Raw genomic sequence first — 18880 nt, 5'->3', positions numbered from 1 at the left:
CAAGGACATAAGCTCAGTGACTATTCGCTGTGTTCAATTCATGCTACTTACAAGAAAAATCAGTCTTTAGTTAAGTGTGGCAACTGTCTAATTGGTACCCAGATAAGTTGTACCGAATAGTTGCTCGACTCAATTGCTAGCCAGTTTAAGTACTCGATGACCACGCTCAATTGTATAGTTTAGTAGCCACGTGTCTGTCCGAATACATATTGAACTCTCTAACAAACGAAGCACTGTATAACATCCGGTCCATTATATCCTTAAAAATGCGACTTCCGGTTGGAACTGACCAAAACCAAGTGCCTGGATGAGTAGGATAGGCTTGACTTGGATATCATATAGCTAACGTACCATCCAAAGAGTTTCAATACAAACCGACCAAGGCTCTCCTTGCTTGCTGTCAAATATATTAACAGAGTATTTACTCCTTCCGAAAGTACCACCGCCAACACAACAGCTCCGGAGAATCCTTACCACTTAGTCTTGGAACCCAGTTATCGCTGCACATTTTCACGCAGAGTGCTAAAGAATGAGCACCTAACGAGGAATACCTACCTTCTCTATTCCGATACATATTCAAACAAAACTTGGCGCTAGAGAATAGAATATATCAAATCTTGAGGAAATTTGTAAGCAATCTCATATATATTGGAATTATGTAGTGCTTTGGCTCATACGCTCAGGATCTCACGCAATTTTGGGGTATCTACGCGCTGTTAGATCACAACTAGATGATGGTAATATGATATCCATAGAGTGCACCTAAAGAAATCGATATCAAGGGGAAGGTCTTGCACTATCTTTCAGACGCAAAACAATAGAAATATATGTTTTCGCTAGGGAGTGTCTTCGATGAGGCATATCTTTTTCGAACAGCCAGACGGATTTGCATGCTTTTTAGTCTTATAGAACTACCAAGAAGCTCCGTGGACCAAAAACAGGGTTTCGTTGGGATAGGCTCATGAGGAGTTTGAACGTGATGAGCTACCTTGACAAACAAACTGAATGGCGCACATTAGAAAAACCACAAAAAACTGACTGTGTAGGCGTCTGGGAGTTTATGTGATTTTAACCGTTGCATAGCTTAGAATTTTAGCTGAAGCCAACCCCAGCGGCTTAAGGGGATTAGAATATACCCGCGGCAGGTTTGCCTGTCGTAAGAGGCGACTAAAATACCAAATTGATGCAAGGGGTTGTGTAGCGCAAACCTTTCAAGGGGTTGCCAGCGCAATTTATAGCTTCTCCAACCCAATTGTCAACCTCACCTAACCGTGGCAAATGGTGTTTATTTAACAGCCGAGGCTCTGGCGTCCCCCAGCTCCTCATGGATCTAGAGGGTGGGTGGGAGGGCGGTATAGCCTAGAAGGATTCATGTGGTCATACCAAATCGATTCCGAGATGGTCGGGCTAGTACCTTATTGGTGCTTGTTACCGGAGCGTACCGGATCTGCATCCGGCAATGGACCATCAACATCGATAACACTCCCCAAGGCCTTGGGGGAGTGTACTTATCGCTACAACAACAACAACATAGCTCAAGGCAAATTGTGTATTCATCCTTCCATTATAATAAATTTCAGACAAACTTGATAGTTTAGGCAGAGAAGGCGTGTGGAATTTTACTTTCTCTGCCGATGTGCAGGACTGCAAACAAGACCACTCAGATTTCTGAGCGCACGATTTTGGGATATTCTGGCAGAGGTAGGGCAAGTGGTTCTTTAACTTCTACTTAAGTTCATCAGACAAAGCAAATGGTTCGTTGAGTATCAAAAATGTATGCGAATATGCGAGATATCCCCACGCACGCCCTCTTAATCTAAGCTTACTTTTATTTACTACAATGCTGCATACTCGAGTCTGCGTTACCATCTGACTAATCTTAATCTAATCATCTGATACAAAAAAAAATCGGCTTTGATGATGAAGGGCTCGCGCAAATGATCTGGCTAAGAGTGTTTTTATGTAGCAAACGGGATGTGGTATTACATATCTCTGTGGTGTTTCTCTTAATTTGTTCGTCATATGGCGCCCGAGCAGATACTTAATAATATAAAAAGCATACGCCTGCCGTTATACACTGGAAAGAAAAGCACAATAAATTCGTAAAGATATGTATACTCTGCTTGACTTATCAGCTTATAACGGTGTGCATAGACTTTTTACATATTTAAATACTCACTCGGGTGCCATATAATGCGCGGATTAAGAAGTGCACCATCTAAGTAAGATAGCTGTCTAACGACAATAATACGGTGGCGAATATTAGCATAACTATGATGTTAGTAAATAATCACAACAACAAAAAAAGCAAGCAGCCACACTTATATACATGTACACTTTAAAGAAAGCAGCCACACTTATGTGCAAGGCAACGAAGAATATTCCACACACATAACCAGCAGCTGGAAGTGAAGAGTTTATTTCACATATACATATGTAGTCAGCAGTCAAGATCAGAAGCTGTTACTCACACATACACACGCATATAGCTAAATAACCAAGTCTGGCATACAACTGTTCCAGAAGGCATGTTCATGAAAAGTCTAGACCTTAGGAGAAATAAGCGAACAAGCCTAACTGAGATTATAAAAGCAACTCGAAGCAAGCGACCGTGAATTAATTTGATTTAAACAGACTTTAGTGAAATATAATTGTAATTGTGAAGTACTCCCAAAGTAGTCTAAAAACGACCATTTTGCAATACTGAATATTGGAGTTCTTTTTCGACAGTTCAGCGATTCGAACGTTAGCAGAAAGTGCATAATAATCAGAATTTACCTAAATTCGTTACAATACTCTTCACAGTACAGATAAAATTCGTACAACGAATTGCATCAATTTTGAAAATTTTAATTCTATTTAGACAAATTGCTACAATTACAAAATTGACCCTAATTGAAACACGCTTTATCTTTGTCTTTTGCCTTACTCATTTACACATAAATACATACATATTTGCCAAAATTTTGTTAGACCCGACTTCCTGGCTCAACCAAAATGGTTGCTTTACTTTGTCGTAAAAGCATGTCCCATGCTGCTGCCACTTAGGCCAAGCACATGAACATAAAAGTAAGAACAGAACATTTGAATTTTTTTCGGTAGAAAGACATGATCGCTCTGCGGCGTTGCTGCTACAACAACAAAATCCATGTGCTTTCCTTGTTGGCGCTTGCTTTTACTTATTCGTTGCTGAACTGCCACTTTAACGTCTTTTTATACTCAACGCACACAGAGTATATTAACTTTGATTGGATAACGGTTGGTTGTACAGGTATAAAGGAATCGAGATAGATATAGACATCCATATATCAAAATCATCAGTATCCAAAAAAAATGTGATTGAGCCGTGTCCGTCCGTCTGTCCGTTAGCACGATAACTTCAGTAAGTATTGAGATATCTTCACCAAATTTGGTACACTAGCTTATCTGGACCCAGAATAGATCGGTATTGAAAATGAGTGAAATCGGACTATAACCACGCCCACTTTTTATATATATAACATTTTGGAAAACACAAAAACCTGATTATTTAGTAAATAATGCACCTAGAATGTTGAAATTTGACATATGGTCTGATATTGAGACTCATGATACAAATTTGGAAACATGTTTTAAAATGGGCGTATCACCGCCCACTTGTGATAAAATCAATTTTACAAATATTATTAATCATAAATCAAAAATCGTTAAACCTATCGTAATAAAATTCGACAGAGCGGTTGCCTTTACTATAAGGAATGCTTTGAAGAAAAAGTAACGAAATCGGTTAAGGACCACGCCCACTTGTATATAAAAGATTTTTAAAAGGGTCGTGGACGAATAAAATAAGCTATATCTTTGCAAAAAAGGGCTTTATATCAATGGTATTTCATTTCCCAAGTAAATTTATAACAATAAATAGAAAAACTTCCTTTTATAACTAAGCAATTTTCTATGTTTCGGGAGCCATAACTCGAAGAAAAATTAACATATCGTAATGAAATTGGGTACATAAATTTTCCCTAGGGCAGGAAATATTTCTAGGTTAAAGACCACGGCAAATTAGATATACCACAAGTTTAAAAGGGTCGTGGAATAGCATAATAATGATATTTCACTTATCAAGTTTTATTGTAAGAGGAAATGGGGAGACATTTTTTTAAACGGGCGATGCCACGTGTTATGTAGAAAAGTAATTTATCTGAAATGAAATGTACAATTGAATCTCACGCTGAGTATATAATGTTCGGTTACACCCGAACTTAGACACCTTTAATTGTTTTTCTTGTACATTTTTTTTTTAATTTTTAATTTTTTTTTGTCGTTTTTGCATTATCTGATAATTATTGTATTTTCTCTTTTATTATTCTTTTAATTTTGAGTATTTTTTTTCTTTACTTGCCTTCAAGTACCTCGCATGTTTATTTATGCATTTACTTAAGCATACATATGTACATACATACAAATATACAACCACATGTTGCTGTACGGTGCTTTAGCTCGTAAAATCACTACATATGTGCCTTCATTATTCTTATGATTATTGCTGTATTTGTTGTTGCTTTTTGCATGTTCCATTAATTACCTTTTGTGGCACGTACCCATTAAAAATTTCCATTTCTCGCGAAAAAACAGACACACCGACATACAACATATTTATATTTATATATAACTTAAGTGCTTAATGTATTTGTTTTTTTTTTTTTGCTTAAAATGATCTTCCCACACTTTCATACACAAAAACATACATGCACGCACTTAACTTGCATATGTAATCACTTTTGCGTCATAAAGCCCATTTTTTAATGCGAGTTTTGCATGTGCCGCGCTTAATTGCAATTGATTTGTTGCAAATAAGCGCCTAAATGTATGTTTACAAGTTTACAAACATACAGATCTGCATAAATATGTAAATAAGGTTTGCTCAAAATCATCCGAAAGGTGTTTACAGCGATCACAAGCGGATGATCCTTGATTTTTGTTAGCGAAATTTACATTAATAGCACAGTGAGGCATTTAACGAAAAACTTACTCAAAATGAAATACATCGACAAGAGGTCAAGGGGCTAGTCGCTATTGTAACTAGCTTACATAATGAGTGATATTCCACGTAGTATTCGATTTTTAAGTAACTTCTCATTGAGCTACAAACGTGAAACTTTACACATAGGTTAGAACACCGTGACAATGCAACAAAAGGAAAAAAATCCGTTAGGTGGCGCACGGATCGAAAAAATTAGATAAGAATTTGAAAATTTTCAAACCAGCTTTTGAGTAACTTCTCGATGAGTTAGAGACTTGAAATTTTAAACTTAATTCAGAGGTCGATGACAGCCGATGACACGATACAAAAAGATTCGCTAGGGGGCGCACGGGATGAGATATTTAGAAAAATCGTACGAAACGGAGGGAATTTTGGGATTGATTTTTATGTAAGTTCTCATTGAGCCATAACTGTAAAACTTCACAGATAGGATAAGACGCCGAGAAAATTTAAGAAAAGGAGAAAAAAATTCCGTTAGGTGGCGTATGGATCGAAATATTTAGATAAGAATTTGGAAATTTGGTGTTTTGAGATCGATTTTAAAGTAACTTCTCATTGAGTTACAAACATGAAACTTCAGAGACAGGTTAAGACACCGTGGAAAAAGAACAAAAGGAGAAAAAAGTTGCGTAAGGTGGCGCACAGATCGAAAAATTTAGATAATAATTTGGAAATTTTAAACCTGGTTTTAAGTAACTTCTCGATGAGCTAGAGGCTAAAAATTTAGAGCTTAATTCAGAGGTCGATGACAGCCGATGACAAAATACAAAAAGTTTCGCTAGGTACGCACGGATTGAGATATTTAGAAACATCAAATGGAACGGAGGGAATTTTGGGATTGATTTTTATGTAAGTTCTCATTGAGCTACAGCCGCAAAACGTCACAGATAGGTTAAGACACCGAAAAAATGTAAGAAAAGGAGAAAATAAAAATAAAATAAAAAAATTTTAATCACTTTCTTTATATAAATGGACAAAAATCAGCGAAAAATTTCTCCTTATATAAAGACATATTCTTGCTAAACTTTGATTTTTAAATTTTGACTTAGAAAGTGCAAAAATATTTTTGAGAAGTAAAAATATAAAGGTGGAGCGCAATTGATTGACTAATAATAGCTCCTTTCCTACCAACTTTCCTATCCAAGTAATTTGCGCTCCACTTTTATATTTTTACTTCTCATAAATATTTTTGCAATTTCTATGTCAAAATTTAAAAACCAAAGTTTAGCAAGAATATGTCTTTATATAAGGAGACATTTTTCGCTGATTTTTGTCCATTTGTATAAAGGAAGTGCTTAAAATTGTTTTTATTTTATTTTTATTCTATTTAAAATAAATAAATGTAAGGCGCGACAACCTCCGAAGAGATTTTAGGCCGAGCTTCTCTTCCAATTTGCGTCGTGCTTCTTTTTAGTTTTTCCTACAAATTGGCGGGACGGGACCAACGACTCCGGACGGCATCTGCAAGGCAGATGAGTTTTCACTGAGAAGCTTTTCATGGCAGAAATACACCCGGAGTGCTTGCCAAACACTGCCGAGGCCCGACCCGCTTAGACAATTTTTCTTTTAATTGAAAAAACTAATTTCTAAAACTTTGATGTTGCTTTGCTCGGGGAATGAACCGAGGATCTTCGGTTTGGTAGGCGGCGCACGCTATCAACACACCACGGCGACCGCCAGTTTTTTTATTTAAAAAAATACTAATAATCTTGGCCAGGAAGAATTTTCTGCGCAACACTTTTCGGCCTAGCGGACTTCGTTCGCGCTTTGAAAAAGAAAATCTGGACGATCCACAGTATTTCACCGCAGTGCGTCTTTCTGGCTGGGCACACTATTGCAGTTTCATTGTTTCAATAAATATTTGCAGTTAAAAAATTGCAACCAAGAGAGGTATAATGATCTGTAGCACACATTATTTTAATTTACATCAAAACTTATATATACCCAAGAAATCACAGAAAAAATATGCATTCTTCTATCAAGATTTTTCTTGCGAGAACAACCTTAGTGCTCTTAGGACCCCACACTCAGGACAGATTTTTGTAGACAAAAAATGTACCATATTGTTTGCAATTGAGGCTTCGGCTCTTCATGTGCTAAGTTGTGCACGTATCCTTCCTAATACGTTGCTGAACTGCTCTTCTCTCAAGTACTCGATTAACATTATTATGGGCGCTTTTGTCAATATTCATATCGAAGATGGCTGGATTTCTGTTGTCAGTTGATGCATTGAGGTATATGTCGACCTGTCTGTTCAATGTCATATATCACCCACCTTATCTCAAGAGGTGGTGTGCGAGGCGTGGTCTGAAAATTTCGGTGATCGTCGTCAAGTTCAGGAAGGAATCTACTTAGTGAACTTCTCTTTGCCTCTTGGCTAGTGCTTTATGATTCTTGTTGCCTTAAGAGTAGATGGTACACTTATATTGAAAGTTTTAAATTAAAGTTTTAATTCAATTTTATTATAATATTTCTTACTGCTTTATTCATATCTTATCGAACTTTATTATTTTGAAAATGAGATTCTTTCTTCTCTCCTTCTGAAAAGCGACCATAATGGAGCGAACCACCTTATGGCAAAATAAATTGAATCTATTTTCAGATTGGGCGTTAAAAAAAACTCTGGGATAGGATTGAACTGGCCGGTCGATAGAGACATTACATAAATGGAATGTGTCCAAAGTGTTCTGTGATAGGGCAGTATTGAACAAAAATTTGGGGTGGCAGACCGTTCTTCAAACAAGCTCTGAGATGTTTTAAAAAATTTCTGAAATAGGACGTTATTGAAAAGGCCGCAAAGATAGTGTTGAAGTGGCTTAAACTATGAAATTTTTTTTTCGTTTTGTTTCATTAATAGTGCAATCAATAGCACTTATAATTCTCAACTAGTTAGTGAAATATTCTAAAGACATAGTTTAAAATGTTTATCCCAAATCTGCAACAGCGGGGTTTTCATAGCGAAATGAGGAAGCTTTCCCCTCAGAGCCCAAGTACTCGCCACCAATTAAATACATAAAAAGGCGTAACAGGTGGTTAGCATCTTGTGTTGTTCTACAAGAACAAATAAATAAAGTTAACATATAAAATAACATACAGTCCACTAAAAAAACAAATATTATAATTATAAAAAAAAACCCTACTCGCACTCCGAATCACCAAAGCTTAGATAAATAGGAAAGTCTAAATATGGTCAGAATTTTGCAAAAGTGCTCATATTTCGAAACCCTATTTTTTTGCTTTAAAAATATTTGCAATATTTAAAAACCTAAATTTTTTCTCTTGCTACGCCAACTTTTGAAAGTTTTTATATGATTTTCTGTTATGTCTTAAAAAAATTCGTATTAAAAAAAATAAACAATTTAAATCAGTTACAAATTTCGCTTCGTTGCCTATATACACGAAATTGAGTCAAATTTCAGCCAAACGTCCCACTGTGCGGCGCATAACTTATGCTGCTGTACTAAATATAAATTTGTATTTACATGCGTACCTGAGTGGATGTTAATCAATGAAAGAGCAAATTAAAAAATGCGATATTCTTAAATTTTTATTGACTTAAATTATCGCGTTGTTTTTTTTAAGACTTGCAAAATGTTTAAGTGACTCGCTTTTCCTATAAAACTACCTCATCATAATTAAATACAGTTTTTTTTCTAAATAATAACTTATGCGATGAACAGTCCTCGAAAAAGTTATTTTTGGACATTGAATATATTTGCATTCATACATATTTATACTTGGATTGCATTTGGAAGGATTTTGGAACGTTTTTGTTTGTAAATACTGAATTTTCGCTCTCGAACCGAAATCAGAATTGAAGTTTTTCTTTCGCTCAAATTATTCTTCACAACAGTGAAAGGACATCATAAGCGCCTAAGGGTATTCAAGGTTTAACCAAGTGTTGATTCTTAATTAGACGTACATACGATGGTTTCAAGTGCGACTTATATAATTTTAAAGATTATTGGTAAATTGAATTTTGGGTCGAATTCACCGTCAAAACAATAAACTGTTAAATAATTAGCAAACACTTTTAATTAAACCATTTCGATTAGGTTAGGTTAAGTTGGCGTGCGTGGGAATGTCATGTGAGCGCCCTCAATGATTGCTGACCAGATTAATTCCGAATGGTTTTCAATAAACCACTTGCTTTCTCTGATGAACTTAAGTAGAAGTGAAGCGATTCACCATCCCAAACCCTGCCAGTCTTTCGAAAAGTCGTGCGCCGAGAAATCTGCGTGATCTTTATTGCAGTACTAGATATTGATAAAATTGACTGCTCTGCCTCCTCGTCCTGACAGCTTCAGCAGAGCGAGTTTGTTTGTATGCGCCACAGTCGGAGCGCAATAACCACCAGCTAGTTAGGGGGTTTAGAATATACCCACAGCAGGTATGCATGTCGTAAGAGTCGACTAAAAAACAAATTGATTCAAGCGTTTGTGTAGCGCAACCCTTTCAAGGGGTTGCCAGCGCAATATATAGCTTCTCCAACCCAGTTGTCAACCTCACCTACCCCTGGCGAATCCTGTTTCTTTAACAGCCGAGGCTCTGACAACCCCAAGTTCCTCATGGATACCAAATCGTTCCCGAGATGGTGGGGCTAGTATTGTGTTTGTTAGCGGAACGTACTGGATCTGCATCCGGCAGGGGCCCATCAACATCGATAACACTCTCAAAGGCCTTCGGGGATTATCCTACAACAACAACAAAAACAACAACAACGACTACACCCATAAGCACCACAGCAGACGTGTTTAACTTAAGAAGAAAGCTAATTCCTTTTCTATCCAACATGCCCATAAGGACCTTGAGACCTCGCGATCAACCTGGTTGGTCCATGGCAAGCTTAAAATGTTTTCGAAATTTTGTTGGTCTGTATTTTCATATCAGACATTCACAAAAAACTCACTTTGCTTGTAATTTCTTATTTTTTAGCTTGAAATCCCGTTGTAACTTCATGTGAAATATTTGTTGCTAGATTTTGGGCGCAATATTCTAAAATAGTAACTTGGTGAAGATTTTGTGAAAAAATAAAGGATATCATATACAACAATTCGTTTATCTTGTATCAAAATTTGTCTAACGCATACCGCCGCTTTTCGTTAATTTTCCCAGCTGCTTTTAAAAAATGTTAAAAGCCGGCTGTTGTTGTTGTTGCTGTTTTATGTGCATGTAATAATTAAAGAGATACATGCGAGCAACATGTTCAGCGCGCAAAAACAAAAAAAAACGTGCAACTACAGCTGCTAATATAATGCCATAGCTCTAGGCTTATTAGCTACTCATGTGCACCTCTTAGATATCATCGCTAGCAACCCCCTTTTGGAAGAACGGCTTTGCAGTGGTGTGTCGATATGTGTACATACATATGTATATGTACATAAGTATGTGTATGATGAAAGAACTACAAAAAGCTTAGTTAAATTACAAATTTTAAAATCCTCAAAACAGTAATTGTATTCCAAAAAAATCATTGCTGTATAAATAAAGACCTTTTTAAAGGCAGTTTACAAGTCCTTGGATCTTAAAAAAAAAAGTATGTAAGGCGCGATAACCTCCGAAGAGAATCTATGCCGACCTTCTCTTCCAATTTGTGTTGTGCTCCTTTTTTCCCTACAAATTGCCGGGAGGGCCCCTACATGTTTTACGCCGACTCTGAACGGCATCTGCAAGGCAGATGAATTTTCACTGAGAAGCTTTTCATGGCAGAAAAGTACTAATGGGCAGTTCATCAAAGCTAAATGAAGAATTTATTTGAGTCACAGTTTTACTCGATAGCTAGTCGTTATCAAAGCTATAGAACTTACATTTATATGGTAGAAAGTTCATGAAAAAAAATCTGAAACAGGGCCTATTTCAACCGAATTCTGCGATAGGACCTTTTCGAACGGGCCGCTGTATCCTTTTGAGCGCTGCAGCCTGCTTTTATAAAAAACGTCGACAAAAATAACGACTATAGTGAGAAATCAAGTAACTGGAAATATTTGACTGGCTTTTCAAATTACTGTGATAGCATTATGACGTCGAATAGGCTATTTCGATCGAGAAAAGTTACAGGAACGCATAATATCGACTGCTCTTTGTAATATCGCCATATCTCAGAATTTGTTTGGAACAAGAAGAACGCCCCATCTCAGAATCTGTTTCGAAAACGCCCTTTTTGAGCTCAGTTTCAACAGCTTTTTGACATTTACTGGAGCGTTTGTGATACATTTTTTTAGATAGGGCGTTCTTCAACTGAATTCTGAGATAATAGTTCCCAACAGTTACACCCTCCAAAGCTAGCTCGCTCAACCAACACGAGGAGCGCATTCGCATGACGCAGAGATTTGTAATTTTTATTTGCCGGGTAGTTGAAAGGTAGGGATTTGTTAAGCGTTGAGATCAAAACTGCTTAGCTACAGAGAGTTGTCATCAGCTGAGTAAAACACTAATAAGGTGGGTTAAGCACCACTGACATATAAATAGTAAGAAAAGAATAATAAGTAGGTTAGTAGAATAACATAATTGTAAATTATTAAGAGTGGAAAGAATAGATTGTTTAATGCTGAAAAGTGGTTTCGAACTTTGAATTATGCTTGAGCTAGCGTTATAGTCCTGAAACAGACTGCGGAAGGGCTGATTCGATTCAAAATTGGTTCTACTGTGTACTGATTTCATTAAGCACTGCAAAAACATTGATACGTCTGACTTACTCCACGTAATAAAAAAATTGTAGTCAACCTTAAATACGCAATAATTTGGTTGGGTGACTTGGAATCAAGTCCTTTCCAACCTCCCACTCTTTATCGCCAGTTCCAGTAACTTTGGGCGGGTGGCTTGGAATGACATCCTTTCCAACCTCCCACACATCGCAGCCCTACTTATTGTGTGCTAAATATACATGCTCGAAATCGCGTCCATTCCGACAGCACTAATAATCAATTCCCGTTGCTCGACATCACAGTCCATCCCGACAACTGATTTAATAATATATATATACATATTTTATAATATAAATTTTGTTCATTTTGTATGCTTCTGTAATTTATCTGTAATCCGTAACTTTATTTAGTTTGATTAATTGTTAAATTTGTAGACTAATAAATAAATAAATAAATTGTTTCAGGAAAAGGGGCTTAAAATGTCTAGTTGGCTCAGAGGCAACATAAAAGTTAACTTCGCTTGGTAAAAAAGGACTTGGACCCAAGCCGTTCACTAACTTGATCATGAAAATTACTCCAATAATCTCTCTGTACGACTTGCAAGGGTAGTAGGAAGATTAATAAATTTAAGCCGATTGGAATAAGGGGATAGATTATACAAGGCGTCCCAATGAAAATACCTTAAGGCAAAAAGTGGAAACTGTTTTTGTATTGCTTCCAACCTATCTGCATGAACTTGATAACGCGGATTCCAAAATATCGATCCATATTCTATTATTGGTCTAACCAATGCTGTAAGAAGGGGTTTCGTAACATAAGAATCGCGATAGGCCCTTTTTAAGTACATTCTGAAATAGGACGTTATCCAAACGGTTCCTGAAATAGGGTTTTTTCGAAGCGGCAGCCAAGATAGTGCAATTTTCTAGTTAGCAGTCGATATAGTAACTTTTTCATAACAAAAAAAAAAATACATACAAGGCGAGATACACCTCCAAACAGAATTTAAGCCAACTTCTCGTTTGATTTACGCCGACTCTGAACGGCATCTGCTAGGCAGACGAGCTTTCGCTGAGAAGCTTTTCATGTTTGAAACAGTCTCGGAGTGTTTGCCAAATCACTGCCTAGGGGCGAATCCCTTAGGAAAATTGTATTCCAATTGAAAACACTTGTTGCTAAATTTTTGATGTTTCTTTGCCAGTGAGTTTAACACAGGATCTTTGGTGATAGGGGGAGCATGCTACCACCACATCACAGCGGCCGCCGTGTAAATACTTATATAAAGGTCTTCCCAAGACTTAAATAATAATATGTGTTAAAAATCGAAATGAATTGGGCGGGAATGGCAAAAAGTCATTTATCGGACAAATAAGTTTTAAGGAGACGTTATACATATATATGATCTTAGCGGATTTTTTCAGAATAGTTTGTGTCAAACCGGAATACTTTTTGTATACATAGAGCTATAGTGATCCCATTGATTCCAACATAAAATCTGTAGAACATGAAACTACAATCTCTTATTTATTATATATCTCAAAAATTTAGATACTAGCTTGCGTTAAGAACAAACAGACAGGGGGACGGCCATGGCTGAATCGTTGTAGCTCATTGTACTGATCATTCCAATTTGGGTACTTATTGAACTGTCTATCTTTTCTCTTTCTAGTGCATACTTATAGTCTTTTTGGACAACGGACTTAATTGAATATATGTATCACGCTCATAAAAAGGAAAACAAATTGGCAGTTTTGTGTAAACTAAATATTTTATCATGGAATAAGAATAAAGGTAAATCCATTGTTATGTACTTTCTCTTGATGTCAATATTTAGCATATCTGTGCCTAATCCAATGTATGTAGCAGAGGAGAATTGCAAAGTATGGATTAGGGATTTTTGATAAAGAATAAGAGGGGGGGGGCGGGGGGGCGGGTTTTAACTGCCCAGCTGAATTTCTTATATGTTGCTTGAGTTGTCTCTTTGTTCTCACCAAGTGCACCCAACAAAGAGTTGTAGTATTTTTTATACCAGTTTTGTAAATATCGTGGCTGTTCGGTGATGTTCACTTGAACCTACTTTTTTTGGCGATAAAGAGTGAAAGCTTTAGGGCGCTTTTAGCGGTATTATGGTATGTATGAATAAAGCGGGGATTACCCTCATCGCTTTTAATGCAAACATTTATTTGAAGCAATTTATAAAATATTTAATTATTTGTGAAAAATTTGAACAACGTGACATGAGGACGGACAAGGCGACAGCTGTTTCGATCATGCCTTGTAAATCTCTTCAAAGCCTTTTCTCCCGGGAGTGGGAGTTGAACCCACACTCCTACGATGGCTGAAGTGTTACAAACGCATTCAGCCACATCATGCCCCTACTCTGGCAGGGCATCTGTTGATTGTGGACATATACCTCTACTATCTGACCGCTGACTGTGCTGGGGATTCTTTAATAGGGCAAGAGTAATGATGTCGTTCAATGTAACTCACCTTGGCTAGCAGGGTTTCCCGGGTCCTAGAAGTCTAACCAGTTTCCCGTTATATATTTGACATCCGTTTCGTTGAGACACAATTGTTTCAACAAAATCGTATCTAATCGGGTTCTAGTTAATGCTTCGGAGGTTCCCGCTGCCCTCCACATGCAGTATACATATATGCCCTTGGCGAAATAAACTACGGATACTTTGTATATATGACCCATTTTTCCGGCAACATTGTCGAATTCCTAAGTGCCTACAAAATTTGCAATATTTTTTTAAACCAATAAAATAGTGGACGATTTTTGCTCCTCCTGACCGACAACTGACAATGGAATTACTATGGAGCTATAGTGTTCACATTAATAATAATTATAATACAAGGCGTGATAACCTCCGACGAGATTTTAGGCCGAGCTTTTCTTCCAATTGCGTCGTGTTCTTTCAAATTTTTTCCTACAATGGAATGGGACCTACATGGGACCTACGACTGTGAACCGTTATCTGATGTTATTTGGAGGCGTTGTGATGTGCATATGCACGCATATTAGGATGCTCCTTAAAAAATAAACTATTTTTTCTATTCTCACACTTTCAAACGGTAATACTAAGGTCCCGAACTAAAATTTATGTATGACACCATTTACTATCGAATTATCGATTTTGGTCTTAAGATATGAAAAAATGTATTTAAGTGCGACATCGTTAAGCTATCTCCAACCGGGACCAACATATCAAGGTGTTCAAAATATCGGTAGTTTTGCAGCTCTAGATATTAATTGCTTTACAATTTATTTCCCAGATTTGAGCCGATTTGAGCTAGACTAATAGCATTTATTTGGTATCTAGGTCATATACATATGTATTTTGAGGGCCAGGGATTGTGAGAAGTGGGCAGTGCTAGCCTCTATTCTCTTTCGGGGACTATTTTCGGTATTTGTTGGTTTCTCTTTTCGTCTGCTTTGAATTCCTTCCTTGCAATCATGTTTTGCAAGCCTTTTGGGACCACTTTCTTATAGTTTCGGGATTGCTTTCGGAATCAGTTCGGCTCTGATTACAGTGTTTTTTTTCCAATTTACTATTGCTTCTTTACCGCTTATTTTGGTGCTATCGCCTGGTCATTAGGAATATTTAGGGATTGTTTTACGATACAGTCGTGGTGTGGTGGTAGCGTGCTGCGCCTACCACACCGAAGATCCTTGGTTCAAAGCTCAGGCAAAGTAACACTAAAAATTTAGAAAGCAAGTTTTTTTCCATTAGAACTGTGACTTGGCAAACACTCCTAGTGTATTTCTGCCTTGAAAAGCTTCTCAGTGAAAATTTCTTTGCCATGCAGATGCCATTCGGAATCGCCATAAAACATGTAGGTCCCGTTCCGTAGGGAATAATTAAAACGGGCACGACGCAAATTGAAAGAGAAGCTCAGCTTAAAATCTCTACAGAGGTTATCGCGTCTTGAATCTATTTATTTATTTATTTGGGATACTTTGGGGACCACTTTGAACAAGTTTTCGTTCGAGATCGTTTCTGCAATGCATTCCGTACTCACTTTGCGATTATTTCGACGATTTTCGGGGCTATATCCCGACTATTTCAAATTAACTTTTGAGCTATTTTTATTCGTTTTCAAGATAATTTCGAGACTAATAATTCTGTGTTTTCTAAGTGAAGGCCTTACTTGTGCCTGAAAGAAGTTTAAACCGTTGCGCTAACGAAAGTTATTGCAAAGAAAATATGTGACGATGAGCGCTCGGAGGGAAAGATTGACGGATAGACGGGCGGAAGTAGAAGCAATGGTTACTCGCATTGTTTTTTTTTTCACGTTTATATATTTTCGACTAAAGCTTCCGAATTTTTCGGTCTAGGCTACCGTTTCTGCAGCGACAAAGCAGCGCACAGATTAGACAAAAGTCCGGGTCTGTTGCTTTTATTGTGATGTCTATCGCGCAGGAGACTTTTTTGACTTTTTGGGGAGGAAAAGGGTATGTGGATATATATACCCTTGATATGGATTTTCGTTCTTGCATAATTTGAAAGCTCCGAGTGATAATCATGTAAATGCTTAATCAATACAAATATGTAGTACTCGTATTGTGTTATACGATCACGTATCTTAAAGCGATTTCACTAAAATTTCAGAACTATTGCGATTAAAAAAATTGATTTCGATTACGGATCGTACAACATGATACGGGCCCTGTTGCATGAGTGAAGCATTTATGTGAGGAATAGATTGTAAAACAAAATACTATGGCAATGCTTCCTTCGGAGGAGAAGCATATATGTATCAATGGTTTTCTGAACCCTGCTAAAGTGTTTACCATGAATATTTTTCATGGAAAAATATTAAGGTTTGCAATTTTTTTGCTGCTCTCGTTTACAAAGCAAAATATTCAAAGTTTTGCAATGGGTGTGCTAAAAATTTCAATTTTTTTTTTTTTTTTTTTTGTGAAAAAAATTAAATATTGTTTTTGTTTTATCGTCCTATTGATAAAGGACTCAAGGTTCGATTATTCCAAAAACAAAATAAAATTTTTCAATTATAGAAAAATTAAAAGAAAAAAAAAAACAATAATTTTCATTAAAAAAAATTATTGTTCTGACCTAAGCTCGAATCAAAGCTTGAAAAAAAATTTAAAAAAAAACTTTGAAGATTTTCTTTTCTAATTTGAGAGAGCAAAAATGTGTTATTATTTTGTTAAACATTGCTTAAGAATCTTAATACGAACTATTTTATTAAATAACAACAACAAATATTATATACATATGTATGTAGCTTACATTGCACTGCTGTTACGGTTGTTTTGCACTTTGTGTGCGCTGCTGTTGTTGCTTTTGCCGCTGCTTTGCTGTCGGTGTTATTTTAACTTTTCACTTGTTTTTCAATTGAATTTTATAGTTTTTTTTATTGTTTTTAAAACTTAAATATTTAAAATGCATTTTTATGCAAAACTATGTTTTTTTAAGTTTTCAACAATTTGCTGAATATTTTTGATTAATTCTGTTTTTTTTTCGGTATTCTTCAATATTCCATCAGCAACACTGAACTGATCGTTGATTTTGCACCACAAAAAAGTAATATTTCATTTTCGTAGCCCGGCTTCACTCGTTTAGTAAAAGACAACACTCGTTAACAAAAAAAAAAAAAAGCGAAAAAGCACAGTTCCACGCTTGGTTGCTTGAGCTTAGGGCTCAAGCCCAATACAACACACGCGCTCGCTTCAAGTGCTGTCGAATGTTTTGTTAATTTTTTTTTTTTAAATAATTTTTTTTAGTAAAGTTTTTATTTTTATTTCTTGTTTCTTTGTAATAATAAAGTTCGCAATTATATATTTTCAAATGTGATTTATTCGTTAAATTACACGTCGTTTGTATTTTTGTTGTTGTTATTTTTTATTGCTGTTCTTTGTTTATGCTTTCTTTTCTGTTTTCTTGTGTTCAAATTTCTTGTTCGCTGCTTTATTAATTCGTTTTTTGTGTTGAAGATTTTTTTGTTGGTTTTTAGTGTATATGTTGTTGTTGCTTTTTATTACTTGTTACTTGCTTTGTTTCTTTGTTATTAACTCAATTTTTTTCTTGCTTCAATTAAACTCAATTGAACTCAATACACCAAAAAAGAATTTACTTGTAAAATTGAAAGTAACTAAGGAGTCTAACGAATTTTGATTTTTTGTTGAATTTCTGCTGCTGCTTTTCGGCTGTTGTGTGCGCTTGTAGCAAATTTTAATACTTCTTTGTTTTTTTTTTTTTTTAGAAAAAAAGAAATATTTTTTATCTTTATCGCTTTCAAGTCTTTTATTCGCGCTTCCAACGCTTTTGCCGCAAAAATTCGAATTTTGAATTTTGTTTTTGCTCAGCGCACGCAAAAATTTTTGTTTTCTTCGCACTTTTTTTTTCAAAATATATTTTTTGCGTTGTCAAGTTATGCGCGCGCGTTACGTTACATATTTTTGTAAATTTTTGTTATTTTACAGCGTCGTTAACGTAGTTATTTTTCGCAGTGTAAACATAAAAACAACTCAAAATTTTTTGCACGTTTTTGTTTTTTGCACAAATTCAAATTATAAAATCATAAACGATAACGTTTGCCAAAATTTTTTGTTTTTTAGTTGTTGCTTTCAATTTTTTGTCTCTTCAAAATTTTTCCAAAATTTGTTTGTTTGTAATTATTCTTTGCCGAAAAGTTTGTGTGTTTTTCAATTTTTTGTTTTGCCAAAATTTTTTTTAATTTGCCGAAATTTTTTGGTTTCTAATTGAATTAAAATCAAAAAAGAAAAAACTGAGGAGAGGCGCTTAAAGCTAAAAAACTGCGCTCAGCTCGCTCGATCGCCCGTTTGACAAGCTGCACGCGTGTCCTTCTTTCCGGTCCGGCGTTTCAAATACAAATGAAACTAGCCGCAGTTGGCGCGTTTGGCCAAGGCGCGCAATGCGCTGCCGCTGCCCAATTTGAATAAAGCAGCACGCATACTCATGCAAAAATATGCATACTCAAGCATACAAACTCAAAAGCCCCCCTTCCATACATACGGTCCAAATGCCTATACGAAGGTAAAGTCAAAAGCAATTGGACAAAAGTAAAAAAGAAGAGTCTGAGTCTGTGTATTTTGTGCACGTCGTAGCGTCTGTCGTATGGTCGACCGGCTTGTTGGTTGGCTAGTTGTTTCAAACGACATCAATTCGTTGTGGACTCGGTGGTTGTCGGCATTCGTACGTGTACTGCCTAATGACGACCAAACAAC

The 18880-nt window shown here is 36.2% G+C and overlaps 1 protein-coding gene across 2 annotated transcripts in view; it reads right to left on the bottom strand.

Moving 5' to 3' along the window:
* The window catches only part of zld (zelda), a 96099-nt gene extending 77594 nt beyond the window's left edge, over positions 1-18505 (bottom strand). For both annotated transcript variants that reach the window (XM_067780398.1, XM_067780397.1), the window contains exon 1: positions 16923-18505. The gene's annotated coding sequence lies outside the window, so the exon portion shown is untranslated. The remainder of the gene's footprint in view (positions 1-16922) is intronic.
* Between the last annotated feature and the right edge of the window lie 375 nt (positions 18506-18880).

Source organism: Eurosta solidaginis, chromosome 4, assembly GCF_040869045.1.
Source record: "Eurosta solidaginis isolate ZX-2024a chromosome 4, ASM4086904v1, whole genome shotgun sequence".
In the NCBI taxonomy this organism is placed as follows: Eukaryota; Metazoa; Arthropoda; class Insecta; order Diptera; family Tephritidae; genus Eurosta; species Eurosta solidaginis.
Note: the sequence above shows the minus strand (reverse complement) of the source record. Positions and strands in the feature narration are given on the sequence as shown.